This window comes from Maylandia zebra, linkage group LG22 (assembly GCF_041146795.1).
Source record: "Maylandia zebra isolate NMK-2024a linkage group LG22, Mzebra_GT3a, whole genome shotgun sequence".
NCBI lineage: Eukaryota > Metazoa > Chordata > Actinopteri > Cichliformes > Cichlidae > Maylandia > Maylandia zebra.
Window position 1 is genome coordinate 29,808,312 of NC_135187.1, and position 7,806 is coordinate 29,816,117.

General features: G+C 39.4%; 1 long non-coding RNA gene across 1 annotated transcript; it reads right to left on the bottom strand.

The window, feature by feature from the left end:
* Positions 1-215: 215 nt before the first annotated feature.
* LOC143414728 (uncharacterized) lies at positions 216-2,130 on the bottom strand. Its single transcript, XR_013095423.1, has 2 exons — positions 1,663-2,130; positions 216-772 (listed from the first exon to the last, which is right to left on the bottom strand). It is a non-coding gene; the product is annotated as an uncharacterized LOC143414728 (long non-coding RNA).
* Positions 2,131-7,806: the final 5,676 nt, after the last annotated feature.

The window sequence follows — 7,806 nt, forward strand, 5'->3', positions numbered from 1 at the left end:
AGCCACACCAGTCTCCAATGGAGCATTTCCTCCTCAGCCTGGTTCCTGCTCTGGAGAGCAGCTGGTCCTTTTTATTCCTGTCTCTCTGTAAATACTTATATTTTATATATTTATGTTTAATGTATTTCTGTGTGAGAATTTTAATATTATTTCAAATAAATGTTTATAATGACTAATGTCTCAGTTCTACTACACAGCAAATGTTGGCACATGACTTGACACATGTAGAATTTATTTCATATTATACTAATGACAAAATATACTGATACAGTGGGATGCAGAAGTTTGGGCAACCTTGTTAATAGACATCATTTTCCTGTATAAATCGTTGGTTGTTACAATAAAAAATGTCAGTTAAATATATCATATAGGAGACACACACAGTGATATTTGAGAAGTGAAAAGAAGTTTACTGGATTTACAAAAAGTGTGCAATAATTATTTAAACAAAATCAAGCAGGTGCATAAATTTGGGCACCACAAAAAAGAAATGAAATAAATATTTAGTGTATATCAATGTGTGTGTCTCCTATATGATATATGGGGTGCCTTTGTCTGGACGTGCTTCCCATCCAGAGCTGCACAGCACAGAGGGAAATTCCAGCGCTCCTGGAGTCCCTCTGTGATGGACCGCCAGTCTCCAGGTGAAGGCACAGCCATGAAGTCGTCCACTAGACAGTCCCAGATGGCCGTCGCTGCCTGGGGGGTGATCTGACACACCGACTCTGTAACTGAACGCTTGGTGCTGAAGGAGTCCGCGGTGACAAGGAACCTGGACAAAATTGTTCAAAATCAGTATTATGTGTACTGCAGTTACAAAATACATTATTCAAATTCCAAAATACTTTTGTGATGTCAGATTTAAATTACAAAACATGAATCTTACATAAAACATTTTGTAATTATAAGGATAATTACAAAATGTATATTAGATAATATCTAAAACAGTTGTGTTTTATTTTAACTTTAACATATCATAATTTGATTGGTAGCAACTTTCACAACTACAGTGAGCCAATCACTCATAATTCCTAAACATGTCAATCAGGTAGGAATGAAGTGAGACATTAATAGAAATAAAGAGTTGTATGTTGACATGTAGCCCTTTCCTTGCTTAAATCATTAATATTTTTGAAAAATTAATCTGTGATAAGACAGCTTATCAAGATAGAACCATGTAACTAGAGATGAACCAAACTGTGAACAGTTTTATCTAACTCTGTTTTAATAAAGACTGGTGACCCCTGCTATAGAGTCTGACAGCTGCAGGGATTATATACAAATATTCAACTATCCCAGAATTAAACCAGGTCTAAATAAAAAGGAGTGAGTATCACTACAAAGGTTAACTCAGTGGTCCTAATGCTACAGTTTGATATCAGCAAACACCGAGCGCATACATTGATGTGACACCACAGCCATGCTATCATCGCAAACACTGATAACAGCATAAATCGAATTAAATCGGGGCTTGATGAGACCTTCTGAGTATCACTAGAAATATTATAAACAGTCGTCTTTGTACCACAGTTTGCTTTCAGTAAACACCGAGAGCATTCACTGTTAGCATAGCACATCCATGTTAGCAGTGTATAAATGGATGGTTTAGCATATTAGCACAGGTATCAATAAAGGACTACCGTATTAAACACTTTTACTAACCTCAGGCAGACGGACAGGCGCTCTGCAGGTGGGATTGAGCGCCTGTAATTGGTGTCTAGGCGGGCGATTCTGGGACCGACGTGGGACAGCAGGTCCTCAAACTGGCCGAGTGAATGACGGTGATAGCGCTGGAATCGGCCGTCATCCAGGCGCAGCTCCTGGAGCAAGTGGTGAAACTCACCAAACTGCTCACGCCTCTGGAGGACCTGATGGACCCAGGTACGGCAAGGATGTCCTTTACGCCGCTACTCTGCTCTCCACAGTAAATAGAGAAGGGAGACTCTCTCTTCAAGCGCTAGCTCGACAGCTGCCATCTTGCAAAGATACCGGTCTTGCAAAACTTCCTCCCACATCCCTCCCACATTTCCGGTTCACGCGCGTTAAAATATGATATTTTGGGGCGCGATGGATTTTTCTTGGACACGCGTAGAGGTGCGAATGTGCATGCGTCAAGTTAGGGGCGTTTGGGGCTTTTTTCACGCGCCCATCGCGTTCGGTGTGAACACACCGTTAGGACTCTAGAGACGTGACACACTGTGCAACACACGAGTTCAGTGACCCAAACTCAAGCAGAGATATGGAAAACATGCAGAACAGTGGGCCCTGAGGACCAGGGTTATGGGAAACCCTGGCTTAATACTACAACTGTTTTTTCATTTGTCCTTGCAAAACCTCCTGTTCAAGTCCTCCAAACATACCCACATCACCCCGCTTCTCTTCCAGCGTCACTGGCTGCTGGTCAACTTCAAGGTTCATTTCAAGATCCTGGTTCTGGTCCTTAGGGCCTTACATGGACAAGCACCATCATACAATGGAGATCTTCTCAGTCCCAACACCCCCAGCAGGTCCCTGAGGTCCAGTGATCAAAGCCTGGTAGTGCACAACAGTCCAAAGACCAAAAGTGACAGATCATTGCTGCTGTGGCCCCCAAACTCTGGAATTCTCCTCCTAAGCCTTAGATCAGTGGACTCAGTGGTTTACTTTTAAAAAAAAATCCTCTGTTCAGGCTGGCTTTGGTGTGACCTCTTGTTCATCCTCTTCCTCACTGGATTCTTCATGCTGCTGTTTTTGGTCGAGTTTCTGTTTTTTTTGGGATCCTGTGGTTACCTTTTTTTGCTCGTCACATTTTTTCAAATGATAATGTTCCTTCTTTCCTTAATTTTTTTTATTTTAAATTTTGTTGTGCTTCTGTAGTGTGTCATGGACTTTTTTTTCTCAAAGCATTATATACATTTATTTTGCTGAAGTTAACTGAAAATGTCTTTAAAGTTTAGCTAAGTCAAATTTGCTTTTATGTTTTACAGAACGACACAGTTGCAATGAGAAGAGTGTGTACGCTGAAAGGACTTGCAGTCTACCTCAATGAAGATCCGAACAGCTTGATCAAAGAATATCAGGCAAGTAATCAAATAGAAACAATTTCCAGTAATAAAAATTTAACTGACGGTAATTTTTCCTCACACACATTCACTAGATTATAACAAAAAGTTAAAATTAGAACATTATTGGAGATATAAAAGCACAAGCTTATGCGGGAGTGACCCTTGCCATTACAGTTGGGGTGTAATGTGGGCTGAGTGTACTGTCTTTCTGCTTTGTTGTTCTGCCGTGTAATCTAGATGATGGACCAACACCTCTCATCTCGCTCTGAGCTGTCTACTGTTTTGCAGCTTAAAGGGATATTCCACCCCAAAGTGAAAATTGGTCTATTACCATATTACCCAGAGTAAGATAAGTGAGAAAAAATAATTTTGTAACCAGTGCAATAATTCTCCTGATCCGGCAGCAGTCTATTTGCTTTTGCCTAGCATTTAAAAAATGGAGTGAATGGGAACTATAAGCATTTTGGTTGCAAATGACTCTTTAATGGTACGAATTATTCCTGGTGAGCTCAATAATCATGTCGACTTTAAATGAAAAGTAATAAGTAACTTAAAGGATTTGGAGGAGTAGATTTAGACTTGGGAATACATTATGGTTACCACATACAACACTGTAAGCCGCCGCTGCATGGTGCATGGATATCCGAATATGTGTTTATTTATGGAAACCAGAGGCTTTTTCAACCACTGTTGTTGTATCCAAGTGCTATGCCATGGCGGGTTACAGGGTGCTTTGGCGTAACCGTAATGTAGGCCCAAGTCTAAATCGCCTCCTCCTGCAAATCCGTCGTGTTACTTTTTACTTTTCATTTGCAGTCGACATGATTATTGAGCTCACCAGGAACAATGGGTATAAGATCAGAAATGTACTGTGCTGGTTACAAAATGCTTTTTTCTCACTTTCTCACAACTCTTGGCAATATGGTAATAGACAAATTTCCACTTTGGGTGGAATATCCCTTTAATTGATAAGAAACCCTGCAACTTGTATTATTATGTTTATTTATTTTTTTAGGATGTGGACTTCCATGAGGCCGAAAGTGAAATGGAGAAGACGCTCATTGGCATCTACGTCATCAAACCAGAAGGAGAGCGTGACCTTGATCCGGCAGAAGACATTGGTATCATAATTGAGGGTGTCGCTGTGCTCAGAGATCTTCCTGATGTTGCCACTGCTGTTGTGTTGTTGTTCGGCCTGATCTACACTTTAAACATGAGCTACCCATCCAACCTCAGGTACACTTTTGAGTTTTTTCAGAAAGTACTGATGGGACTTGATGCTAAGAAGCTATCAAACAAAGTTCAAGTGCTCAGAAACAAACTCCTTGAATAAAGAGGAGGAAGCGGGAGGCCCTTATTGCTTAACTTAGTTTGAATGCTTTATGTTCAGGTATAGTTAAGTTGTTCATAAACACTTTTTTTCATTGTCAGTACGGTTTCTTGGGAACATTCACCAGTTTTAGAGAACAATAATGTTCATTTGCATTTTAGCAAAATACTGTTACTTTAAAAATTGGTGTTGCACTTCTTCTACTACTTGACAACATACAGAAAATGACAGACATTTTAAAAAGTTTTAGCGGTTAGGCCACTGTGATTTGATATTTCAAAGAATGTGACATTTGGCAGCTGTCTGCAACTTGGGATGTAACCATAACTTGAAAAACTGAGTAGCACTGTTTTACAGTACAGTTTTTGAACAAAACAGCCAATTTTCACTGTTTTAAATGAGTTTAGTTTGCTCTTTCATGCTTATCAGTGTTTGAAAATAATTCCTGAAACGTCTTGTAAAATGTAGGATTTTTTCACTTCACTGATCTTTGAAGTAAAATATTGTTTTATGCACAAAGTATTTAGTTAAAGTTGTAACAAGTTGTCTGCATTGATTGCACTTTGTGTTAAGCTACGGCTCTACAGTCTTTTCGGTCTGTCAACAAGTATTTAATATGCACTGAATGTGCTTAGTAAAGACAGGACTTTGTTGGATCATTTTTTTAATCATTTTAGTTTGACGACAAGTTGGTTAGCACTTTATAATGATCTACATTTTCTGCACAAAATATTCACTTGGAATTTGTAACAAGTTGCATTGATTGCACTTTGTGTTAAGCTGTTGTGCTTGGAAAAAAGTATTTTATATGCACTGAATGTGCTTATTAAAGGCAGGATTGTGTTTGATAATTTGGGTGCTGTCTTCATTTCTTCCTAAAAGATCTCCCTAAGATTTACTTAAAAATGTTATGTCAAGTGGTTCCACATAACTGCTTTAAGTAACTTTTAAGAAACTTTGCTATTTTGTATGGAAGTAACCAGTGTAAATGATTTATTTGTAATTGTATTGAATAGAAATTAACTTAACAATTTTATATAATTCAAAAGCAACAAAGTTATGTAGCAGCTACATAACAGTTTTACAAAGATACTACCTAACCAGGTTATGTCCTTCTAAAGCAGAAAAGTTATGTACCAGCTAAGTAACAGTATTACAAAGATATTGCCTAAACAAGTTATGTAGGCTTAAAGCAACAAAGATAAGTATCAGCTAAGCATTGCAATTAAGTTACATTTAGCCAATACACTTACGTAAATCTAACTTAACAGTATTGAGTTCAAACTAAGTAACAACATTTCTTAAAACTTACTTAAAGCAGTTGTGTGGAACCACTTGACATAACTTTTTTAAGTAAATCTAATGTTTTATTTTTTTGAGTGAATATCGCACACCACTACATTCCATCATCAAACAATACTGTCTCACTCACGGCGCATCAATGCAATGTCAGAAAATGTTTTACAGCAGCTACTTCTGCGCATACGCCACAGTGAATTTTATGCAATATAGCTAGATGAATCCATGGATGTGGCTGGCCTGGCGCATCTCCTTGTATATGTGCGCTACATTCATAGAGGAACCATCAAGGAGGACATGCTGTTCTGTAAACCGCTGGAAAAAAGGACAACTGCCGCAGATTATTATTATTATTATTTTTTTTTTAAAAAGCTGGACACATTCATGAACACACATGGACTCGTGTGGGACAGATGTGTTGGCATCTGTACTGATGGCGCACGGGTCATGACTGGGAGACACGGAGGTGTGGTTTCGCGTGTGCAAGCAGTCACGCCAAATGCTTCTTGGGTACACTGCAGCATCCACCGAGAGGCTCTTGCTGCAAAGGGAATACCTGTCCGTTTGAAACATGTTTTGGACACGAGCGTAAAAATGGTTAACTTTGTGAAAGCCAGGCCGCTGGACTCCCGCTTATTTACTGCGTTGTGCAATGAGATGGGCAGCGAGCATGAGACATTATTACTTCACACAGAGGTTCACTGGCTATCTAGAGGGAAAGTGCTGACCCGTTTCTTTGAGCTGAGGGATGAACTTAAAGTTTTCTTCAGTAACCATCCCTTTGAGCTGTCTGAACATTTGCATGATGAAGAGTACCTTACATGCCTGGCTTATCTGTGGGATATATTTTCGCGTCTGAACGAGCTCAATCTCGGATTACAAGGCGTTTCTGCAACTATATTCAATGTTCAAGATAAAGTTGAGGCCATGATAAAGAAGTTAAACCTTTGGAAGAACTGCATCGATACAAACAACACTGAAGTCTTTCCCGTGCTGCATGATTTTCTGCGCTCTAATAATCTCACACTATTAAAAAGTGTAAAGCGCGAATGTAACGTGCACCTTCAAGAGCTGGCGGTGCAGTTACGCCGATACTTCCCAGAGACGAATGGCTCAAATGATTGGATAGGTCACCCGTTCACCGCCGTGCCTACTTCGTTATCACCGTCTGATCAGGAGAGCCTAATTGAGATCGCCACAGATGGATCTCTAAAAGTTGAACACGCTCAAAAGACCCTGGCGGATTTCTGGATAGGACTGCGTACTGAACAGCCCGCGCTGGCTAAGCGCTCTGCCAAGACTATGATGCCTTTCGCCACCACATACTTATGCGAAAGGGAATTTTCTGCTTTAACAAACATGAAAACAAAACACAGAGCAAGACTTTGTGTGGAAAACAAGACTCAGCCTTTCCCAAATTGAGCCAAACATCGAAGAGCTATGTGCCTCTGCTCAAGCACATCCATCACATTAAATAAAGTTCTGTTTAATGAAAGTTCATATATGGCCTTTAAGCTCTCGACAAAACGGTGAATTCTAATAAATCTTTTGATACACTGCTAGTATTAAGTAGTAAAGTTCGTTATTAAAATTTTGTCATAACTAAAATATATTAATAAATTCATTTGGTGGTGAGAAATAATAGACTGCAGTATTTATTTTTATGCATGCGGTATTGCAATGCATTTATAGACACTAATTAAGAGTCGTTCATAGCAGGGGGTATGCGGCTGAGGGTGACAGATCTCAAGGGGTACATGGCTGGAAAAAGTTTGGGAAGCACTGGTCGAGACAACCCAAAATGTGATGTCCACATATGTGGACGCCAGGTCCTAGGAGGTTAATGTTATCTGTCTGATTTCAAAGTATCTGTCGCATCTGAAACATGCTGCAACTCGCAGCTGAACTCTGGTCCAGTTTAACCAATATATCTGTGCAGCAACGCTAACACTGGGATTACCTAATTTGTAATCTTTTTAAAACCATCTGTTTAATCTTATTATATGTAAAAAGAACTAACAGAAATAAACAAAAACACATTGAGCCATCTCCCAAAATGAGAGTACACGACACCCCATTTATAGTAGTGAATCATATAAGTGATCATTCTATCATATTGAAATTAGATCTGTC